General features: G+C 37.7%; 2 pseudogenes; one reads left to right on the forward strand and one right to left on the reverse strand.

Annotated features, from left to right (window-relative positions):
* Positions 1 to 729: 729 nt before the first annotated feature.
* LOC132432923 (ubiquitin-conjugating enzyme E2 Q1 pseudogene) lies at positions 730 to 10,931 on the reverse strand (annotated as a pseudogene).
* A 1,571-nt stretch (positions 10,932 to 12,502) lies between these two features.
* LOC132432924 (CAAX prenyl protease 1 homolog) lies at positions 12,503 to 13,951 on the forward strand (annotated as a pseudogene).
* The last annotated feature ends 11,280 nt before the right edge of the window (positions 13,952 to 25,231 follow it).

Consider the following 25,231-nt stretch of genomic DNA (forward strand, 5'->3'; position numbering starts at 1 on the left):
AATTACAGAAAAAACACTTCACCTATATTATCCAGAAAAATAGGTTTATGTAGACTTGACTCTAGGACAGATATAATTTATTCTCTCCTTCATCTGAGGTGTTTTTGTGTCGTGTTTATAAACCTGGTATTAAATTTGTTCATTTTAAATTTAGTAGAGTTTTAGATAGTCTTTTTTTTCCAAGTTAACAAACTGTAATTGTGTTCCCAAAGATACATTTTTTTTTCATAAACATCCATCATACACTGTAACCAAAAAAAGCAGTGTACATGAAATAAGGGAAAATAAATTAAAAATCCATAGCATAGGTAAGGAGGCTCTCGTCTGGAGCACAGCTGAGTTTCCAGCCGTATAATGAGGCTCGAAAGTTTCTTTTATAAGAATGCCTGCTAGCAAAGGTTCCAGCCAGGTGGCTGGTTGGTCTGTAAGTCAGTCTTGAGTACTTGAAACAGTTCTGTGTCTGTTTTTTTTTTTTTTCCTTAGCGTTTAGAATAGCCATCATTGTCCTGCAATAGGCAGAGCGATCATGTCCAGGAAAAGTGAGGGAGGGAACCACAGAGGCAGAGGGAGATCCAAATACAGCATTCAAAGGTAACTGGTCCAGAGGCTTCCCTGGGGCTTCCCTGGTGGCACAGTGGTTGAGAGTCCGCCTGCCGATGCAGGGGATGGGGGTTCGTGCCCTGGTCCGGGAGGGTCCCACATGCTGCGGAGCGGCCGAGCCCGTGAGCCATGGCCGCTGAGCCTGCGCATCCAGAGCCTGTACTCCGCAACGGCAGAGGCCACAACAGTGAGAGGCCCGCGTAGGGCAAAAAAAAAAAAAAAAAAAAAGGTAATTGGTCTAGTGATGCCTAGGGAAGGAGGAAGGGGATGGCATTCCCGGGTTAGCCATCTTCCTTCGGGGGTGTGTACCAGCCGTTTTTTTCATGGATCTGCACCAAGGACTTGTAGGCCTGCTGTGCTCTTGTCGGGCTGTACTGAGATTTGTTGGCTCCAAACTGCGCTCGTGCTTTTCCCTTCACCCGTGTGGCACTGATCTGCATGATCTACTGAGTAGGCACTGCTCCAGCCCTGCTTGGTGAGAAGTTCCATGCAGATGGCACCTCCGCCCAGAACATACCCTCGGAGAGGACTGGAGACACAACCCTGACAAACGGCACGTCAAAGGGAAAGTTATCTGTAAAAGAAGAGTTAAGTAGGATGAAGTCGGCTCCTTTCTCTGAGGATCTGGAGATGGTTGTGCAAAGCACTGTCCTGGTCAACTTTGAGGAGTTTGACATTCCAATCATACAGGCTGTCATTCACGAGTTCGACTGTATAGTTTCTGCCTTTGAACCTCAGTGACCAGTATATATCCCTGAGCTCCTTCATCACCTGGTCAGTAGCCTGCGCCGAGCCAGACACCGCACCATTTAAGTAATCTTGCCTCTGGGTCTTTTTAATTTTCTTTGGTACGGCCAAGTTTTCTTTTCCAATGCCGTCATCTTCAGATTTCTTGCCCTCAGCTGGCGCTTCTTCTCTCATTTATTTCATAGTGATCTAGGTCTTCTGTGTCCTCAGGCATCTCTTCATCTTCACTTTCCGAAGATACATCTTCCTGTGTACACTGCTCTTCTGGCAAGGGCTGATCCAACATCTCCACATCTGGATGCTGAGGGAGGTTACAGAGTTTACACAGGTCGGAGATGATCCTCTTCAGATGCTGCAACAGCAGAGTATTCCCCTTCTTTATGTCCACCAGCCTCTCCAAGAGAGCAGCCAAGTTAGCGTCACTGGACTCCGCTGACCAGATGGGGGGCACAGCTGGGTATGACTCCGTGATGTTGCAGTGGATGCAGACGGGATCCCCAGGCACCGACCCCTGTGGGGAGAGATGCAGTCCGGGCGCGGCCCTCGTCCCGGCCCCTCTGGCCTCAGCCAGCGGGAACTCGCATCTCAGCTGGTCCAGGAAGGCGCAGGCAATGCGGAAGCGCTCGAGGCCGCGGGGGAGAAGGAACTGGAGCAGCTTCAGCTCCTCACCCAGGCAGGGCCCCGGCTCCGGGCCCCGCCCCCATCCCGGGACTGTCCCCCTCCCCCCGGCCCCCCCAGCTGCTGCCGCGGCCCTGGCTGCTGCTGCTGCCCCAGGGCCGGCGGGCAGGAGCCTCCGGCCTCCGCTCCAGGCTCCACTGTCGCCCCCGCCGTCCACACTTCCTGATCCCCCCTTCGACAAGATGGCGCCACCGCCACCTCCGGGACAGGCCCCCCCGCAGCTGCCGGAAGCCAGGCGCCCCTCCTGCTCCTCCTCGGCAGCCCCGCCTCCCTTAGATAGTCTCTTATACTTCCTGTGAAGTTTGGAAGATTATAAATTTAGGTTGAACTGATAAAATATTTTGGCCTGCAGGAAAAATATTATAATTCTATTATATCTTTGAAATGTTAATTTTACATTGGGATTTGGATAAACTATAATTATGTCAAAATGATACTCACTTTTACAAGAAAATTATATGAATAGAAGATTTAGACATGTATTTTGCATATGCTTTTATAATTATTCTGTTCCTGCGATAAATTCTTCTTTTTGTACACATTACAGAATAACTGAGTGTTTCAGTTCAAATAAAGGAAAATTGTGTTTAAGAAAAATATTTTCTCTGGATAAATGCCCAGAAGTGGGATAACGGGATCATATGGTAGTTCTAGTCTAAATTTTTTGGGTGGAACCTCCATACTGACTTTCATAGTGGCTGCACCAATTTATATTCCCACCAACCTCATCCTCACCAACACTTGTTATTTCTTGTCTTGTGAGCACATTGTAGGGTATACAGAAGTAGAAGTATAATGCTGTGCACATGAAACTCATATAATGTTATAAATCAGTGTTACCTCAATAAACAAATTAATTAATTTTTAAAAAGACAAAAAAAATATTTTCTCTATTTCTTATCCTTTAAATTGACACCATAGATACTGTATCCTTTAGGAAGCTCTCTGTGGTCAGAGACCATTAACTCAATTAAAATTAGATTAAGGAATAAATGGAAATTGTCAACACATATAAATATCCAGAGCTAGATTAATTTTCAAGTATAGTTGGGTTCAGAGACTGAGCCACATCCTCAGGATTTGTTTCTTTCTGTTTCTTGACTCTATTTTCAACTTGGTTGGCTTAAGTCTAGGTAGTACTAGATTTCTCCTTGTGTCAGGAAGATGTCGGAAAGCAGCTTAAACTTCCCATTCTTCTAGTAAGAGACTATAAGGAAACAGTGAAATTCTTTTCTGGTAGCTTTTCCAGAAGTCCTGAAATTTATTGTGATTGGCCAAACTAAAATCTTATGTCCATAACTGAATCAAATTACAGTGACCAGAAAAATGCCAAGACTTGGTTTACTCCAGAAACTCCTTCCTAAAGATATGGAATGAAGGTGGATCTTCGATTAAAAATCAGGGAGACAAATGCTGGGGCGGTAAACATGAAACATCCATAGTATAAACGTTTCTGGAAAAGCCTTTATTAAGGGAAATAGTAATTTCTGCTGTTAACAAACAAGTTCAAAAATCTCACTGGCTTACAACGACAAATACCTTCTTTGCTTTCAAGTCGTGGGTCGGCTCTGCATTTCTCTAATTAGTTAATAGTCACGTGAGGCATGTTTCTCTAATGGCAAATGGCATGAAAACAAAAAAGGTGAGCAGAGTTATGAAATGCCTTTAAAGGCTTCAGCTTGTGTCTAGGGCCCATCACTTTAATCCACATGCTATTGGACAAACAAGTCATGCGGCTAAACTCAACATCAGTTGAATGAGGAAACATATTCATTAGTGCGAGGTAATGCAAAGTCCTGTGACAAATGGTATGGAGTAATTCGAATACAGGACAGAAGTGAAGAATTAAGAGCAATGAACCTATTTACCAGAGGACGTTTCTAGTGCTCACTTGATGACAAAGTTAGCTGTCAGAAGAATTTTCTCCAATTCACGTCTCCATAGAGTTTATTATTAAGATCCAAGAAGATAGTGTTCATCACCATTACATTTCTGTTCAGATTAAATTATACACGAATATCTGTATATAAATTTGCTTTATAACAGATAAGTAACCAAAACAGTAACAAATGTAATTTATTTTTAAATTATTATTGACATTTTCCCATATTATAGTTTTTGAGTACCAAACTTTATTGAAATCTTTTTTTTTTTTTTTCGGTACGCGGGCCTCCCACCACCACGGCCTCTCCTGCTGCGGAGCACAGGCCCCAGACGCGCAGGCCCAGCGGCCATGGCCCACGGGCCCAGCCGCTCCGCGGCATGCGGGATCCTCCCGGACCGGGGCACGAACCCGCGTCCCCTGCATCGGCAGGCAGACTCCCAACCACTGAGCCACCAGGGAAGCCCTATTGAAATCTTTTATACTAGTTCCGGAAGAATTCTGATATCAATTTCAGGTTTCCAGTTAAGATTTTTATACTATCTTTGGTTTATTCCTGTGGAGTATATTTTCTAAATCCCCACAAAGGAAAGTTAGGTCAAATCACCATTAATTCTGAATATGCTTGTGTTTGGTTAGTGTCATAACTTTAATATGAGCTAAGTGTATTTTTATGCAGTAATTTGGTAAATCATCTCAGTAGATGATAGCAAATTACCCACCTTTTTTCTGCCTGATGTATAATATGTTCTAGTTGAGTAATTAGGTATTAGTTAGACACAGCTGCAGCTTGTGTTCGACAAGTACTTTTTCAGTCACACATTTATCTCTCTCTTTGTGGATGAATTGGCAACATGCCTCATACGGGTCTTTAATGTACTGTTTTTATGCAGCTATAGGCTGCTGTCCAAAGGGTTTATGTATACAGTTTGATATATACGTAATACCATCTTTGAAGAAGAGGACAACTTTTTCTTAAAAATCATACATGGTAATATTGATATATTATTATTTTTTATATAATAAAATATTTTTAATCTTTCAATCATCCCTACATAATTCTTTCTTTTAGGCTGTCCTTTCCAACTGTGAGAGTTTAAGGGTTATATTTCATGACTTTGCAGATACCATTTGCCTATGCATAATTAGTATGTCTGAAATGCTGGAGACTGTGCCATTGGCTGGAATGCCATTGTGCTACAGTGGTGCTCCTTTAAAGTGGCATATGTCAACCTGGGCATAACTGAAATTTTGGGCCAGCAGATAATTTGTTGCAGGAGGCTGTCCCGTGCTTTGTGGGATGTTTAACAGCACCCTGGCCTCTACCCACAAGATGTCTGTAGTACTCTGCCCTACCCCAGGTTGTGTCAATCCAGAATGCCTCCAGACATTTCCAAATGTCCCCAGAGGGGCAAAATTGCCCCCACTGAGTGCTACCGCTTTAAAGTAATTTCTAATTAATGGTGACATATATTATAGCAACCTCTCCCTCCTATCTATCATACTTAAAAGTGTTGGCCTGAAAATTGATAAAGGAATGAGGAAGAATGAGGCTAATATGTCTCATTTAACATAAATCTCTGAATTTGGACAATAGTGAATTACATGTTAGAAAAAATTGTTTACATTCTTTTATTCAGGTTTTTCATGTAGACCTTTATAGGATAGGAAGGTTCTGGTCTACCAGTTTTCTCTTTCCTTTCATTAGAAATGTCTCTCTCCATTGTTATTTGTTGTTATTATTGTTCCCTTAATGGCTATTAATTTAAAAGGTTTCATTTATTCATTTTCTTTGCTGTGCAAAATATTTTAGAATAGATGTTGTAAGTGAATTCCATTATGTCTATGAAAACTTACTCTGAGTAGGTGGTTTCTGTAAATTAGGAGGGTCTGGGGAGTAAGATTTTTTTACATTTGCAGAGAGAATGATTTGGGGTTAATTGAACATAGTTATTAAACAGTCTCACTCCTTCAGTGTGCATGTTGACAGGGATAACAGATGAGGTTTCATATCTCATTTCTCTGCAAGAATACTTTGCCTTCTAAGTTCACGATTTTTGGAATCTAAAACAATTTCATGAGGCTTGAATTCTGGGCTCTCGAACTTAAATTCTAGGGAAAATCCAATCTAGCAGAAAGAACATGGGTTTTGATTAAACAGAACTGGATTCCAGTTCCAACCCCTAAGTACTTGCTGTGCAAGTTTGGCTAAGTTACTCAAAATCTCTGAAACTGTTTCCTCGTCAGTGAATGGAGATAATACATGTTATTGCTGAGAATGGGGCAGGAATGAGTTGGTGGTGGGAAGGTTACTGCATTTATTCTCTCCACTTTCTTTTATCCTATTCTTTATATTTAGCATCAACTGTTTTACTGAAAACTCCTCTCACAGAGTCTCCCAAAACCTACTTGCTGATAAATCCAAAGGACTCCTGGTAGTCCTATTTTTAATCAACTGCTCTTTTGCTTTAAAAAAAGGACTGGCAAACATTTTCTGTAAAGAGCCAGATAGTAAATATTTTTGACTTTATGAGATAATGTCTGTCTCAATTACTCAACTTGGCCATCATATGTAAAAGTGGCCATAGACAGTGTATTAATGAGTCGACTTGGCTGTGCTCCAATAATACTTTATTTGTAGGCTGTGGGCTGGACTTGTCTCACAGGTGTAGTTTGATGATCCCTACTCTAAGCTCCGCATTGGCTTCTATTTCACTTTATATCCTCTAGTTTTCTGGCTACAAAGGATTCGTCTCTTGTCAATGATAACTCCTCCTCTATCTCCTTCACTGGGTTTTCTTTTCTTGCTCACATATTAATTGTTTAAATTAAGATAGTGCCGGTTGGGAAGAGGAAGCAGATGTGAATCAAAATGAGACCATCATTTTCTCTCTCAAGCCTTTATCCTCTGTGTGAAGGTCAAATCTCAGAGGCATACAAGGCTCTTTATTATTTAATTTCTGCTCAACTTTGCATCTTCTTCTTAAATTCCTCAAAGCTGTTACCCTCCCAAGCTATTTACATTTTCTCAGTTTGTCTGGTGCTCCCTCTTATCCCTGAACTCGGCACATATGACTTTTTCCTCTCGAAAGATTTTTTCTTTATTTTTTTTTTTTTTTCCTGGATGGAGAAAGTTCATTCTTTATACTCTACCTTAATTAGCTTCTGCTCTCAGCAGATTTCTTTAAATCCCCACCCAAGATTGGATTACAGCTTTTTCTACATGGTTTCTTTGAGTATATTTTAAATTATCTAGAAATAAAACTTTAATGAAAATATCAACGTAGTCTGTTCCATAATAGAGTTATGGTTGGATTGCTACGGGACTGCACAGAAAGGGTACTAACCCTATTCTTGGAGACAAAACTGCCAGGGAAGGCATAAGTGGAAAGTGATTTTTGAGTTGGGTCTCGACACAGAGGACCAGGGGAGGAATGTTTTGCCAAGCTGATGGAATGTCAGAATTCAAGACTGTGGGGCACTGGGCAGTTCATGGGACAGTTCATATTCTGGATGACATTCTATGATTCACGTCTGTTCTCTGCAGTAAAGCTTCACTTAGATAACTGATGCTCAGTAAATGTGCATGGTCAGATGACAAATTTATTGTTAGAAGTTACAAGTTAGGCTAATTTTTTTTAAGGTAGGCATTTACTTTTGATTGATCTTAATATATTCATCAATTAAGATAATTTAAAATGCACTGACCTTTAATCACAATACTCTAGGTGAGCTTTCACAGATGTATGTATGACTAATTCATCTCCCCTCCACCCATTCATCTCCCCTCCACCCATTCATCTCCCCTCCATCAAAACCCAGCATAGTGCACAGAGAAGGTCTTCATAAATATTTGTTGAATGAAAGAAAAACGCTGAATGTTCCGAGGAGGTGGCACCAGATAGAAGACAAAGAGTAAACAATTTGCTAAACTCAAGAATGCACATATGCAAGACATAAAATAGATCTTGGTACTACTTGTTTATAACAAAATAATTACCTTTTAATCATAAAATGTAAAAGCAACTAGAATATTAAGCAAAGGAGAAATACAATAAAGAAAACTGATTATGAAAATTCTAAACTCTGAGTTGAGATTTATAATAAACTTCCATTTTAACTAAGGCAGTCCAGTGATATTCATCATTTTCTCTTGACGTTCATTCATTCATGCATTCCAAAAATATCTACAGAATACTACTTATGCAAAGGCACTACTATAGGCTCTCATTACCCTTCTTATTAAATTCTGAAATCTTAAAAAAAAAATTCTAAAATCTTGGTATTAGCTATGTATATATTTACACACACATACACAATTATGGATACACATATGTGTACATATACATGCAGGATGAAATTGTTTCTCAACACCTGCAATTACCACGTCTCCTGTACTGTACATTCCTTGACTACTTCTGGCAAAATGGCCTTATATTTCACACTAAGTTCTTCTAAAAGCTCTTCATGAAGTTATTTATGCTGGGAATAAAGTTTTTGAGAGAAAATAGCATTAAAAAAATAATTCTTATTGCAATGTGACCAAAATCCAGGAAAAGACAAAAAGAGGGAAGCTGGATTTTCTTACAGACCCCCTTCTACTTATTCTCAGAATTGGAATTAAGAGATATAACTTATGGAGAACATACACCATTGAACAGGTGCCTAGGGAGTTAGAGCCAAATTCTCGTTTCAATGGGTGAACAGTCAGTCGTTGCCATATGGGCAGAACACGGTTTCTTCTCAGATGTCTCCTAGGTATTTTGTGCCCTATCAACTGTGGCTACATCCACTCCATTTCTAGGCCCAAAATATTAAATATAGTTCAAGTATCTTATGCTGTATTTTCCAAAAGAATGTTCTGATAAAACAATGCATATCATATATATTCATAACCTATTAAAGAGTTCATCACAGACTAATTAGTTGCTCATTAAATATTTGCTGAGATCAAAAGAATGCATTATAACTCTATCAATGTAAAAGATTTGTCAAAGTCCACAAATGAAGCAGGAAGTTATCACTCTTTACAGACATATACAATAACATCTGACTGTTGACAACTTCTTGATAATTCACAGATCACTCATGCTCAGGAAATAATAAGGGAGTACACACAGTATGATTTGATTTGGGGTGATTAAAAAATGAGGATGTTCTATCCTAGGATAGATGTAGTAGTAGAACTCGGTGTCTAATTTCAAGTAATTCTGCCAGCTAGCTGTAATCCCTCTGAATATAGGAATAATAATAATTTCCTCAAAAGTTTTTAGTGAAATTTAAGTGAAACAATGCAGGTAATGCGTTTGATTCAATACTTATCACATAATAGAATCTTATATAAGAGAAATACTAAGATGAGATCATGAAATCAAAATAAAATAATAAAAAGTGTTCATCTGTAAATGTTTGTACTACAGTTTCCTGTGCTTTTAATAATTTTCTATAAAATAAATTTGTGCTAATCATTGTCAGGTTTGCAGTGTTCTGATACTCCAGGGATGTAATAGTAACCATATAATTTGAGAAAAGATAACAATATTGGTTGTAGCCTTTTCTGTAATTCTCAATGGCTATTTCTTTCTTTGCATCAATCTTGGGATCCAGGAAGAGTGGGAATAAGGAACAAATAAAATCTTTAAAAATGTTGTCAGCTTGAAGGTTCTCCTTTTTCTATATTATTCCTTCAACACCCTAAATGATCAGTGCTGGGGAAGAGGTCATCATCTGACTAGGAAAATGAATTATTTTTATAAGTGTGGGGAGAAAATCATTTAAATTAAGTTATACAGAGAATGATAAAAGAAATTCCTTGAATATATGAATATTTACTATACATTTTTCTTTGAGCCCTTCTCTTTTCTGTTCTTATTTTTTAAAGAAATGGTAAACAATCATTTTATGTTCTCCTTCTTGTTCTAATTTTCCTTAACCTTTCCCAATTCTCATTTTCTCATTTCCAACCACCCTATCACCACAAGCACCGAAAGAAAAAAAAGGAAGTCAGACTTGTCAGACTTTGTTATCATTGTCCCAGAAGGGAATTACTTATCACAACTTCTTTTCTTTCTATTCCACAGCTAGTTATTTAAAATTTCTGTTGGAACCAGAGAGATTACTTTATTCTAGGATTTCCCCTAAGACAAAAACCCTGGTAACCATGGCAGCATCGCCATCCAATCTCTTGAATCCACAACAAAATGCGGCTAGAAATGCTTAGCGCAGTCTCCCAAGGCAAACATTGCTATGATGAGTGACAAACTGAAACAGTAGGAGCTGCTCCTGTTGCCATGGAAACAGGCCTTTCCATCTGAGAGGTTCCATCCCAGGATTCACAATCTAAAGCTTTGTAAAGGTATGCTAGTCTTCACTCCCATACTGGTTAGCACTTACCACCAGACTAACACTGCTGAGATGACTGATATGGAAAAATAAGGGCTATCCCTCATTGCCACAGAAACCCAGGTTTCCAGTAATTTGCCTTAATGGAAAGTTGAAAGAGCTTTGTAGCAGATGTCTATAGTAGCTAAATCAAATAACAGTTAAAGAGAACAAATGTGGTAAGTTCCTTAAAGGTTAAATGCACACCTTTTGGGGTATCACTGGGGCTGTGTTTTCTAAAAAAATATATGCTCCACCATGCTTTTAAGGAATCACAATTTAGATCATGAAGCACTGGAACAAAATATGTTTTATGCACTTGTAAAAATGTTTATAGAGAATACAAAGTTCTCTGAATATAAACAGAAAGCACTAAGTTATTAAACACTTTTTCTTTGGGAGTCCTTCAACAGGAAGGACTCTGTTGAACAACAAAGGACAGAAATCTCATTGAATTAACTGGCATATTTATGACTAATCATATATCCTAATGGCATTTTTTAGCAAATGGCTAGTCAAAATATTAGATTTGGAAAGTTATGATGAGCTGATAATCCATTACCATTACTAGGGGATAACCATTACCATTTAGATCCAAGTTATTAGGCTTTTTCCGACGTAACTGGATTGTCAAAGTGTACATATAGTCAGATGTGCATGAAAATCATAGCTTAATTATTTTATGCAACTGACCTAAACATTGTCACAGACTCTTATCCTTCTAGGCAGTGAGGAGACACATGTTGTTTATCAGCAATATTTCAGCATCTTCCAGTTTTAACAGCACCTTTCAGTTTTAAGTAGACCCTCTATGTTAAATATTTAGTCAGGTTAGAAGTCAAGGCTCTATCAGGGCTGCCTCACCTTTCCCCTTCAGTCTTCCCCCAGGTGGCATCTGGACGTAAGTGACAGGTCTTCACTATGTTTCATGGAGTAAGAGCTGTCTGAGGTTTTACCTACTACTGGTCTACTCTGCAGGGCGACGGATCTGGTATTCGTGTTTTCACTGGTGGTGTCTGCTGAGGTACAGTTAGTTGAGCTTTACTCCAGGACAGCTAGCTCTTTCTGCTACTATAGTCTATGGCTGGTGACCTTGGGGTCTGGTTTCTTAGCTCAGGCTTGATGATTTAGCCCCACCTCAGTAACTGCTGGTGTTACAGATCCACCCTGAAGGTGGCTGTGACTGACTCCGAGCTTCATTCTTAATGACCAACCTTCTTGTTCTCGGCTACAAGGCCACTCTGGCCACACTGTTCTTAACAGTGATTCTCTTTTGGTAGTTCCCCCAGCAAGATTTTTAATTCCTTATCTCACTATTATTAATTTGTGATCCATATCACATATTTCTAACATTTTGTTTATCTTTACATTGTTTCTAAATTCAAACCCAGTTTTTGTTAAAAAAAAAAAGGGAAATGAAAAAGACATACACACAGACAAAAGTTAGCTTAAGTTTACACAGCTTATATCCATTGAACAAGGTAACTTTTGCAATGCCTTTCAGGCTCTGTATGATCTATTCATCAATACTTTTACCTATAGGAATAGGATGCTGCAGTTAACTTTGAAATAAAAGACTACTCTCCTGGACACATGTGATTATGTCCAGGAAAGAAGATGAATGACTTAAACTGGGCCAATCATATTCTTTTACCAAAGGTACCCTTATTTATCAATCAGAAGCAAAAGGAAGAACGGGTAGTTTCTCAGAGAAAAAAAATAGAGATCAAATAATTCCTGTTTTCCAGATACTTTTCTCTTCCTTGTTACCATCCTTCTCTGAGGCCTTGCTACATCCTCACCCTTGGAAAATACAAAACACTTTGAATCTTCATAATGAATTCCCATTATATCTCTATATATAGAGATATAATGCACACTGGCATGCCGGACTGTCCCCACAGAATGGGAGCTGCTGTGGAGGGGTGCCAGTGCTGGTAGAGACGGCCCACTGGGTGAGACAGGGCAGGAGCCATGTTGAAGGGGCAGGCCTGGATGGGCAACTTAGGCAGGTTGGGTCCTTGGGGGAACTCTGGGGTGGGGCACAGGATATTAGCTAAGTTGATGGAGAGTGACAGATATGCACAAAAATCATAATGGCACCTGCAAGCACTTCCATCTCAAGAGAAAGCTCCATCAGACCCCTGCCTCTCTAGCACACACCTAAAATTAGTCAAGGAATTTCCTTCTCATATAAACCAGGTGCTTTTCAAGATGCTGCCTCTGCACTGTGAGTATCAGCTAGTGAGTTTGTGCAAGAGTCAAGAGTGGTGTCTCGGTTTCCCACAATCTTCCAGGTCTCCCAGATGCAAGCCCTACTGGTTTTCCAAGCCAGACTTATGGTGGCTCATCTTCCTGGTGCAGGTCCCCTGGGCTGAAGAGCCAGACATGGGGCTTGGAGTCCTTGCCTCTTGGGGAGGGGGGACCTCCACGGTTGTGATACCCCTCCTGTTTATGGGTCACTGCACCAGGGGTGTGGGTTCTGGTTAGACCATGCCCGAGCTCACCCTCCCTGTCTTGACATGGACTTTGCTTTATATCCTTAGTTTCAGAAACTCTATTCTGCTAGTCTTCAGGTTGTTCTCAGAAATAGTTGTGTATGTAGTTGTAGTTATCGTGTGTCCATGAGCAGAGAGAGGTGAGCTCAGAATCCTCCTACTCTACCATCTTGATCCAGACTCCACTTTTGTAATATTTTGAAGCAAATCTCAGACATATATATTTCCTTTGTAAATATTTCAGTATACATTTGTCAAAATTAATAAATGTTTCTCTTCTTTAGATATAACTGGAACAACATTATCACATCTAAAAACAAAATGGAGTTTCATTTCTGGTAACGGTGGAATAGCTGATATCAGACCTGCCCTCCTGATGAAATAATTATAAGCTTTGGACAAAACACATTAGAAAAAAAAAAGAACAATTGTTTCTAGTCAGATGAATCTAGAGGGTATGCTCCATAGTGAGAGAGACCGTGACTCAGCAGCTTGCCTGGATACGGGAAGGCCAGGCTCTAGGGTCAGCAAAACTCCTCATTTGAGGATTAGAATACGTAGGATCTGCACTCTGTCAAGTTCCCTGGTCAGGGGACGCCCAGAACTTGGTTCTGCAGGTGAGTGAAGCTGCTGGTTGGGATTACAACTTGGGCACTACAGGATAAGAAACAAACATGTAATAATGAGGAGGTGCTTGCTGTACTAAGCCATGAACTGGGGCACTGGAATTTGGGACACACAAAAATATCGTTATTAGCCAGATGAATTATTTCCTGTGTTTTTTCTTGTTTGCTGTACTAATTGATTGAAAAAGAGCTTTTTGCTGTGTTTGGTTATTATGGCAGCCATTATGCTCTAATTGGACTACTTATTGGATCATCTTCCAGTTTATTTTTAATCATCTTAATCATCTTCCAGTTTATTTTTCCACCTTATCATGATGGTCTTTCTTTTCACCTAACAGCCCTAAGCCACAGATTTGACTTTCAAGCTGATGCATTTGCTAAAAAACTTGGAGATGCTAAAGACACATGCTGCTTTAACCAAACTGAACAAAGGTAACTTGGGATTCCCTGTTTTTGACTGGCTGTTTTCAATGTCACATTATTCTCATCCTCTAGTACCAGGGAGACTTCAAGCTTTGGAAAATTCAAAACAAGACTAGTTGTCCAGAGTCTGTGACTGAAGACACTTCCGATCAGTTTTGTCCTGGTGGCATATTCTAGCTCTTCCTGTTTTTAATTTTTTCTTTAAGAAAAATTATTAAGTACAGAAAATCCAAGATTTAAATAAATTTAATATCTCATTTCAAAAATGATTTTCATAATCCATTTCTTAAAGAAAATGGATGAAATTTTTAGGCTTAATGTTTTAAAAGGCATAGTTTTCTTGAAGTATAGTTGATTTACAATGTAGTGTTAATTTCTACTGTACAGCAAAGTAATTCAGTTATACATATACATACATTTTTTTAAAAAGTTCTTTTCTATTATGGTTTATCACAGGTTATTGAATATAGTTTCCTGTGCTATACAGTAGGACCTTGTTATTTATCCATTCTATATATAATAGCTTACATCTGTTAATCCCAAATTTCCACTCCATCCCTCTGCTATCTCCCTTCCCCCTTAGCAACCACAAGTTTGTTCTCTATGTCTGTGAGTCTGCTTCTGTTTCGTAGATAGATTCCACATATAAGTGATATCACATGGTATTTGTCTTTCTCTTTCTGACTTAATTCACTTAGTATGATAATCTCTAAATCCATCCATGTTGCTGCAACTGGCATTATTTTGTTCTTTTTTATAGCTGAGTAATATTCCATTGTATATATGTACCACATCTTCTTTATCCATTCATCTGTCGATGGACATTTAGGTTGCTTCCTAAAGCAACCTAAATGTGAATAGTGCTGCAGTGAACACAGGGGAGCATATATCTTTTTGAATTACAGTTTTGTCTGGATATATGCCCAGGAGTGGGATTACTGAATCATATGGCGATTCTATTTTTAGTTTTTTGAGGAATCTCCATGCTGTTTTCCATAGTGGCTGCACCAACTCACATTCCCACCAACAGTGTAGGAGGGTTCCCTTTTCTCCACATCCTCTTCAGCACTTGTTATTTGTAGACTTTTTAATGATGGCCATTCTGACCATTGTGAGGTGGTACCTCATTGTAGTTTTGATTTGCATTTCTCCAGTAATTAGCAATGTTGAGCATCTTTTCATATGCCTCTTGGTCATCTGTATTTCTTCTTTGGAGAAATGTCTATTTAAGTCTTCTGTCCATTTTTCGATTGGGTTGTTTGATTTTTTTGTTGTTGACTTGTATGAGCTGTTTGTATATTTTAGAAAATTAAGCCCTTATTGGTCATATTGTTTGCAAATATTTTCTCCCATTCTGTAGCTTGTCTTTTCATTTTGTTTATGGTTTCCTTTGCTGTGCAAAGGCTTGTAAGTTTGATTAGGTCCCATTTTTTTTCTATTGCCTTGGAAGACTGACCTAAGAAAACATTGGTACGATTTATATCAGAGAATGTTTTGCCTGTGATCTCTTTTAGGAGTTTTATGGTGTCAGGTCTTATGTTTAAGTTTTAAAGGAATAGTTTTATCTTTAAAATCAAATTTATCATCAACTTGTAAAATTATTTGAGAAAATACAGAACTTGTTTTACTTACACACTTATATGGAATCAGGTAAGTTTGGGGTCATATGTTTAAAAGAGGGAGCATCACCTCTAAGTCCTCTCCGTAAGACAGAAATAGTAGTCCCAAATCATTGTGCTTATACCTGAGTTGAGACTTGTTATTACTTTCATGCTTTTAGGATTTAACCTGCAATCAGTGTTTTAAATGAAAAAGAAAAGTAACAATTGATAAGGCCGATGTTATTTAAATGAAAGTAGCTAGAAATATGCTCTACTGTTACACCAAATTTCTCTGTTTGCTCTCTTGCTACAAACTGATCAGGAGTTTCTAATGATGCTTTGAAATTAGAAATTATGTGTAGAATGTTTTACATCATTGGGCTTTATTTTTGTTTCTAAGAAAATCCCAGTCTTTATTTTTCCTTCTACGTACTGGGAATGATCCCATTATGGGTAAATTAGTATTTTTTAAAAATATTCAGCTTTCTCCTCATTCATAATCTTTTAGTCAATAAACAGTGCATCTTTTCACTTAGCAGAAGTTGCCATATTGAACAGCTTTTACTGTTTTTAAAGTGGCAGAATGTGGATAGAAGAAGAAATGACATTTTAAGAGACACAGGGCGAAACACTGGTGGCTCTCCTATAATATTGCAGGAAAAAATATAGTCTTCTATCTCTTTCAAGGACAGAAGAGTTTCACTTTTTATTTATAATCTTATCAGTAAGTTGTAAGTACTGTTTAAGCAGGCCTGATTCTGTTCTTGATAATTATAGTTTTTGATATGCAGATAATTTTTATTTTCAAATCAAATGTCATAAAATTTTTCTTTTCCAGTTTTCAAGGCTCCATATTTGACTGCTTTAAATTTCTGTCCACTTTCTGAATGAGAACTGACTTTGTCCCTAGAGCTCCCACCCATTGGTGATATCTGCCTTCTGGGGATTTATTCCAAAGTAAGATCAATGATGCATCCTTGGTATCTACCCAGAAAGTCTGTGGCTCAGCAGATATCTGGGTGATGTCTTTACATGTAAATATAATTAAAAATAAATATCCAATTTAGTGCCACATTGTTTATTTTCCTAAGGCTAAAGAGGAGCAGTCCTATGATTTTATCCAGCATCCTATATCTTTGAATTCATGCTGTGACAACTGCCTTTCCTTCCTTCTGTGACTTTAAAGACAAATTTCAGTTGTGCACAAGTGAAACATTAAAAATTGCCAATGCAACTTAAAAAAAGAGTTTGAAGGCATTAAAGAGGCACCAGAAGCAGAGAGAATAGAGAGAAACAGAACTCTTGAAATGAAATAAACTAGGTGAGATCTACACTTAACTGACTTTTCCCTGAGGGAATTCTCCAGTCTGTGTGAGCACCCCAGAGTTCAAGGTGAAAGATGCAGTCTTACTTGACTGTAGAGTTAGACATAACAATGTGAAACTGACAAAGAGATTAAAAATTGAGAGGAAAATGATAGAAAGTAGTTAGACACAGAACAGGAAGACCTAAATATGCATACAGACTCCTGTAAACTTTTCAGTTTATTCCTAAAGTGTAAATGTATAGAGCAAGACTTCAAGGGACCCAGCAGAAAGCAACAAATAGAATCCTTAAAATGTGAGCAAAGATTTCATCAGCTTTGACACTGGAGAATAAGTTTTGTGTTGGAGTCCTGTCAAGTTGGGGTGGTTTGATAAAAACCTTGCTTTCTGTGTAAAACTTAGAAGGGGCATACTTTAGGAATGAAGTCTCCAGTAAGGGCCATGCCCAAGGACCAAGGGCAAAAGCAAAAGAGTCCTGCCCTAACAAAACCTAGTAAAAACTTTCACAGAATTAAAGCTATCTGTAAACAATATAAATGTGTGCTAGAAAAAATTCTGAGATACCTAACAATATCTCACATTTCTACAAAGCATTATATTCAATTTTCAATATAACAATACTATAAAAAATTACTATACACATGAAAATATCAGGAAGTGCCATCACATTCAAGAGAATAAAGAGCCAATGGAAGCAGACCCAAAGGTGACTCAGATATACACAGGCTTTATAACTTATTAGTATGTTAAATAATTTACAAGAAAACATGGACATAATGGGTGAAGGCATTTTCTCAGGAAAGGAATAAAAAGTGTAAAAATGAAGCAATCAGAAATCCCAGAACTAAAAAATACAACATCTGTAGAAAACATCATTAGGTGGGATTATGAGCAGATTGGACATAGTTTAATAAAAGCATTGAACTTGAAGAAGGGTTAATGGAAAATTTGTGGGTTCTTTAATCTTTGTATTTGTAATTTGCAACTCTGAAACTCTAACTCATGTTTAATTTAAAATCCAAAGCAAATATACACACACAAAAATTAAAGTTTGAGAGTTTAAAATGTTAAATATACATAAAACTTAAGTTTTTAAATTTGAAGGAATTTCCACTATTTCTCCATTTCTTTTGATGTGTTCATGACTGCTTCAGTCACAAAGGCTTAAACTCTACTAGACATGGCTCTCTTGACAAATTCATCTAGTGAATCATTAAGTCAGTCTCATGGCAAAAAATTTCTGTTCATTCTTCCAGTTTTTTTTTTTTCTGCTGAAATTACCTCCCTCCCTAAAAATAAATATGCCCCTTGTCAAAATATGAATATAAATTGATAGGTGAATGAATGGGATTATTCAGTACTTAAAAAGTGAACAGTTTTCCCATGGCATTGAGTAAATTAATAAAAAGGAAGATCCTTTTCTTCTGCCCAGGGAACGCAGAGCTCCTTCAAGGTTTATGTGAGAGACCTTACTTATTACTTATCCACAACTCCCCCTTTCTTGCTGGCTATCAGAACCACAGTTGTTTTTTCATTTTGTTTTGTTTTGTTTTTTTGAAGAACAGTAATATGTCCAATATCAGGGAGTAAATCATGACTGTTCTAAGTGAACCCGTCTCCATCTTTCCTATTTGCCATGTACAAATTTTCCAGTGTCATTTATAGCCATGTGAACATTTTCTGGCCCATAAGATGTAACGAGATATTTTTTTTTGGGGGGGGTCTTCAATTAAAGCTTTTATTTCCTGATAAGAAGACATAGACTCAGGAGGAGAAAACCCTCCCCTCTCTTTCTAATTTTAAATATAACTGTGACATCTGGAGCTTGCAGCCATGAGGCAATAAACCTAAGACAAACAAACTAAGGCAATGAAACATACAAAACCAAAAGAGCCAATGTGTCAAAAAGAATGGGCAAATGGAAAGAGTCTAAGTCACTGATGATTACATTAAAATTTGAACTAGTCTTTAACTTCCTATCTCTGGACTTCCTATTAAGTGAAATAATTATAGCTGTGATTTTAGCAACAGTTAGTTGGATTTTTGTTATTTGCTGCCACCAAACTCTTGATGAATAAAGATTACCTCCATGAAATAATTTAATACCAACACAAGAAAGCATGTGATTGTTACCAAAAATCATGATGGATTATTGTAATATGGAAAGACAAATTTGATAAATGTGTACTTTTGAGTCAGAAAAACTATCATGGAATGTTTGCCTGTAATGACCATGAGTTGTGCTGATTCTTAAAGTTTTCCTATCTCAGAGAACATGAATAGTACGTGAAAGTAAACTCAAAACTTTTCCCACGTTCTATTTTCATGAAGGTTGAATTTACTGGATAATAAAGTTCTGTTTATGAAAATTACCTCTGCTATCATTATCCCTAGTAAATGTGTAAAATGAGGTAATAGTGTATTTATGTTTTTCTCACAAAGTTTCTGGATTGGAAAAAGATCTTCTGAGCACAATACCTTTCCAGTTGTTCAATTCCCTTTACACATTACTGTTAAATGTTTGGCAGGCCTGTTCCTAAGTTCCACTGGTAATGAGGTACTGGAATCAGTACACTTTATCTTCTAGCGGTACTGGACTTATGACAACTCTCTCCTTCTGTGGACTAGAAATATGTATTCTGTAGTTTCTTCCCATTGGTGTGAATTAGTATTGGAAATGTATAAAGATAGCTATTATTTCCTCCCTGACACTTTTTCAGTTTACTCATCCCCAGTTCTGAAGAGCAGTTTTATAGTAAAGTTTTATAAACCTTAGTCATTTGTGGGCTACCTTCATGTTTTTTTCCATATCAACTAAACTATCATTTATTCAATAACTTATTAATGTGACTCCTCATTTTACTTAAATAATTCTACCTCCCCCCATGCAGTAATAGACATTAAATCACTAGTTTGATTCCTTAGTTATATTTTTCTAATAGGCATTATAATAAACATTAAAATAAAAATATTCATGTTTAGCCTAAGTAACATGTGTAACACATATTGAGAAATACTGCATTAAATATATTCCTATAAAGATTTTGTGTGTCTTAAAACCTTTCTACTTTCTCTCCTGACTATGTTAAAGCCTCTTTTTCATTCTTCGTTTCCATCCCTCCCTCCCTCCCTTCCTTCCTTGTGACAAAACAAATTAAACTTATTTACCATGAAGCTAAAAAGTATAATGAGTTTGAATCTTTCAACTTGAAGAGAGCTCTCATTTCATGATTACAAACACGTAGGTTATTTTTTCTCTTAGCTACCATAGAAATATTCAGGTACCCTATACTTGTGGAAGCATGCATTCTTTAGGACTGAAGTAAACACAGTTTTTTTATTAAAAATTAAGAAGAAAAGTGAGATAATTTTTATCCATGTTATTTAAATTGATATAGGAATACCTCAGTTGGAAGGATAGCTGTTTTAATAATAGAAGCTCATCCTATTTTTAATAAATATAATAAGGTAGACATGGTTGTAATTATTTTCTAGGAAACAGTTATGGCTATATCAAGGAAATTAAATAAATCTTAATATAACATTTTCCAACATTTTTAAGAATCAAATCCTACATTTTAAAATAAGAAAATACAGTGTAGATTATAGCCATTTTCATGTGTGAGATGGTTCCTTATTTCTTTTTCTCTAATCAAGCTTTTAGTTGCTTCACATTGTCTGGCCAAGTTTAGGTTTATGCCCATCAATGCTTGGCAGCCTCCAGCATGTCATAGTCTTGTTTTATGAAGACCCCAGACAACCATTCAAACAGATTGTGTGATTCCAGAGAGGGCTGAAGGTGAGGTTTAAAAATGTCAGTAACTCAAATTTATTACACTTCAAGATGGAGGAGGAATAAGATGTGGAGATCACCTTCCTCCCCACAAACACATCAACAATACATCTACATGTGGAACAACTCCTACAGAACACCTACTGAACACTGGCAGAAGACATCAGACTTCCCAAAAGGCAAGAAACTCCCAATGTACCTGGCTGTGTGGCTGAAGGGTCTTGGTGTTCCAGCAGGGTGTCAGGCCAGAGCTTCCGAGTTGGGAGAGCTGAGTTCAGGACACTGCACCACCAGAGACCTCCCGGACCCATGTAATATCACGTGGCGAGAGCGCTCCCAGAGATCTCCATCTCAACGCTAAGATCGAGCTCCACTCAATGAACAGCAAGCTCCACTGCTGGACACCCCATGCCAAACAACTAGCAAGACAGGAACACAACCCCACCCATTAGCAGAGAGGCTGCCTAAAATCATACTAAGCTTACAGACACCCCAAGATACACCATTGGATGCAGTCCTGCCCACAAGAAAGACAAGATAAAGCCTCATCCACCAGAGCACAGGCACCAGTCCCCTTGGCTATGAAACCTACACAACCCACTGACCCAACCTTACCCACTGGGGGCAGACACCAAGAAAAATGGGAAATACGAACGTGCAGCCTGTGAAAAGAAGACCCCAAACACAGTAAGTTAGGCAAAATGAGAAGACAGAGAAATACGGAGCTGATGAAGGAGCAAAGTAAAAACCCACCAGACCAAACAAATGAAGAGGAAATAGGCAGTCTACCTGAAAAAGAATTCAGAGAAATGATAGTAAAGATGATCCAAAATCTTGGAAATAGAACGGAGAAAATACAACAAATGTTTAACAAGGACCTAGAAGACCTAAGAGCAAACAATGATGAAAAACACAATAAATGAAATTAAAAATTCTCTACAAGGAATCAATAGCAGAACAACTGAGGCAGAAGAATGGATAAGTGACCTGGATGATAAAATAGTGGAAATAACTACCACAGAGCAGAATAGAGAAAAAAGAATGAAAAGAATTAAGGACAGACTCAGAGACCTCTGGGACAACAATAAATGCACCAACATTCGAATTATAGAGGTCCCAGAAGAAGAAGAGAAAAAGAGAGGGACTGAGAAAATATTTGAAGAGATTATAGTTGAAAACTTCCCTAATGTGGGAAAGGAAATAGTCAATCAATGCCAGGAAGCGCATTCCAAGGAGAAACATGCCAAGACACATATTAATCAAACTATCAAAAATTAAATACAAAGAAAAAACATTAAAAGCAGCAACAGAAAAGCAACAAATAAGAACAAAGGGAATCCCCATAAGGTAAACAGCTGATCTTTCAGCAGAAACTCTGCAAGCCAGAAGGCAGTGGCAGGACATATTTAAAGTGATGAAAGGGAAAAAACTACAATCAAGATTACCCAGCAAAGATCTCATTCAAATCAACGGAGCAATTAAAACCTTTACAGACAGGCAAAAGCTAAGATAATTCAGCACCACCAAACCAGCTTTACAACAAATGCTAAAGGAACTTCTCTAGGAAGGAAACACAAGAGAAGGAAATGACCTACAAAAACAAACTCAAAACAATTAAGAAAATGGTAATAGGAACATACATATCGATAACTACCTTAAATGTAAATGGATTAAATGTTCCAACCAAAAGACATAGACTAGCTGAATGGATAAAAAAACAGGACCCATATATTTGCTATCTACAAGAGACCCACTTCAGACCTAGGGACACATACAGACTGAAAGTGAGGGGATGGAAAAAGATATTCCATGGAAATGGAAATCAAAAGAAAGCTGGAGTAGCAACACTCATATCAGACAAAATAGACTTTAAAATAAAGACTATTACAAGAGACAAACCAGGACACTACATAAAGATCAAAGGATCAATCCAAGAAGAAGATATAACAATTGTAAATATTTATGCACCCAACATAGGAGTATCTCAGTACATATGGTAAATGCTAACAGCCACAAAAGGAGAAATCGACAGTAACACAATAAACATAGGGGACTTTAACACCCCACTTTCACTATTGGACAGATCATCCAAAATGAAAATAAATAAGGAAACAGAAGCTTAAAATGACACATTAAACAAGATGGACTTAATTGATATTTATAGGACATTCTATCCAAAAATAACAGAATACACTTTCTTCTCAAGTGCTCATGGAACATTCTCCAGGATAGATCATATCATGGGTCACAAATCAAGCCTTGGTAAATTTAAGAAAATTGAAATCGTATCAAGTACCTTTTCTGACCACAACCCTATGAGACTAGATGTCAATTACAGGAAAAAAAAACTGTAAAAAATACAAACACATGGAGGCTAAACAACATGCTACTAAATAACTAAGAGATCACTGACGAAATCAAAGAGGAAGTCAAAAAATACCTAGAAACAAATGACAATGAAAACACATGACCCCAAACCTATGGGATGTAGCAAAAGCACTTCTAAGAGGGAAGTTTGTAGCAATACAATCCTACCTTAAGAAACAGGAAACATCTCGAATAAACAACCTAACCTTGCACCTAAAGCAATTAGAGAAAGAAGAACCAAAAAAACCCAAAGTTAGCAGAAGGAAAGAAATCATAAAGATCAGATCAGAAACAAATGAAAAAGAAATGAAGGAAACAATAGCAAAGATCAATAAAACTAAAAGCTGGTTCTTTGAGAAGATAAACAAAATTGATAAACCATTAGCCACACTCATCAAGAGAAAAAGGGAGAAGACCCAAATCAATAGAATTAAAAATGAAAAGGAGAAGTAACAACTGACACTACAGAAATACAAAAGATCATGAGAGACTACTACAATCAACTCTATGCCAATGAAATGGAAAACCTAGAAGAAATGGACAAATTCTTAGAAATGCACAACCTGCCGAGACTGAACCAGGAAGAAATAGAAAATATGAACAGACCAATCACAAGCACTGAAATTGAAACTGTGATTAAAAATCTTCCAACAAACAAAAGCCCAGGACCAGACGGTTTCACAGCCAAATTCTATCCAACACTTAGAGAAGAGCTAACACCTATCCTTCTCAAATTCTTCAAAAATACAGCAGAGAGAGGAACACTCCCAAACTCATTCTATGAGGCCACCATCACCCTGATACCAAAAGTAGACAAAGATGTCACAAAGAAAGAAAACTACAGGCCAATATCACTGATGAACATAGATGCAAAAATCCTCCTGGCAAACAGAATTGAACAGCACATTAAAAAGATCATATACCATGATCAAGTGGGGTTTATCCCAAGAATGCAAGGATGCTTCAATATACACAAATTAATCAATGTGATAAATCATATTAACAAACTGAAGGAGAAAAACCATATGATCATCTCAATAGATGCAGCAAAGCTATCGACAAAATTCAACACCCATTTATGATAAAAACCCTCCAGAAAGTGGGCATAGAGGGAACTTACCTCAACATAATAAAGGCCATATATGGCAAAAGCACAGCCTACATCATTCTCAATGGTGAGAAACAGAAACCATTTCCACTAACATCAGAAACAAGACAAGGTTGCCCACTCTCATCAGTCTTATTCAACATAGTTTTGGAAGTTTTAGCCACAGCAATCAGAGAAGAAAAATAAATAAAAGGAGTCCAAATAGGAAAAGAAGAAGTAAAGCTGTCACTGTTTGCAGATGACATGATACTATACATAGAGAATCCTAAAGACACTACCAGAAAACTACTAGAGCTAATCAATGAATTTGGTAAAGTAGCAGGATACAAAATTAATGCACAGAAATCTTTTGCATTCCTATAATGCTGAAAAATCTGAAAGAGAAATTACGGAAGCACTCCCATTTACCATTGTAACAAAAAAAATAAAATACCTAAGAATAAACCTACCCAAGGGGACAAAAGACCTGTATGCAGAAAACTATAAGATACTGAGGAAAGAAATTAAAGATGATACAAACAGATGGAAAGTTATACTATGTTCTTGGATTGGAAGAATCAACATTGTGAAAATGACTCTATTACCCAAACAATCTACAATTTACAATCCCTATCAAACTACCAATGGCATTTTCTACAGAAGTAAAACAAAATATTTCACAATTTGTATGGAAACACAAAAGACCCCGAACAGCCAAAGCAATCTTGAGAAAGAAAAACAGAGCTGGAGGAATCAGGCTCCCTGACTTCAGACTATACTACAAAGCTACAGCAATCAAGAAAATATGGTACTGGCACAAAAACAGAAGTATAGATCAATGGAACAGGATAGAAAGCCCAGAGATAAACCCATGCACATATGGTCACCTTATCTTTGAAAAAGGAGGCAAAAATATGCAATGGAGAAAAGACACCCTCTTCAAAGTGGTGCTGGGAAAACTGAACAGCTACATGTAAAAGAATGAAATTAGAACATTCCCTAACACCATACACAAAAATAAACTCAAAATGGATTAAAGACCTAAACGTTTGGCCAGACACTATCAAACTCTTAGAGGAAAACACTAAGAACATGTAGAACACTCTTTGACATAAATCACAGCATGATCCTTTTTTTTTTTTTGCCGTACACGGGCCTCTCACTGCTGTGGCCTCTCCCGTTGCGGAGCACAGGCTCCGGACGCGCAGGCCCAGCGGCCACGG

This window comes from Delphinus delphis, chromosome 10, assembly GCF_949987515.2.
Source record: "Delphinus delphis chromosome 10, mDelDel1.2, whole genome shotgun sequence".
NCBI classification, from domain to species: Eukaryota; Metazoa; Chordata; class Mammalia; order Artiodactyla; family Delphinidae; genus Delphinus; species Delphinus delphis.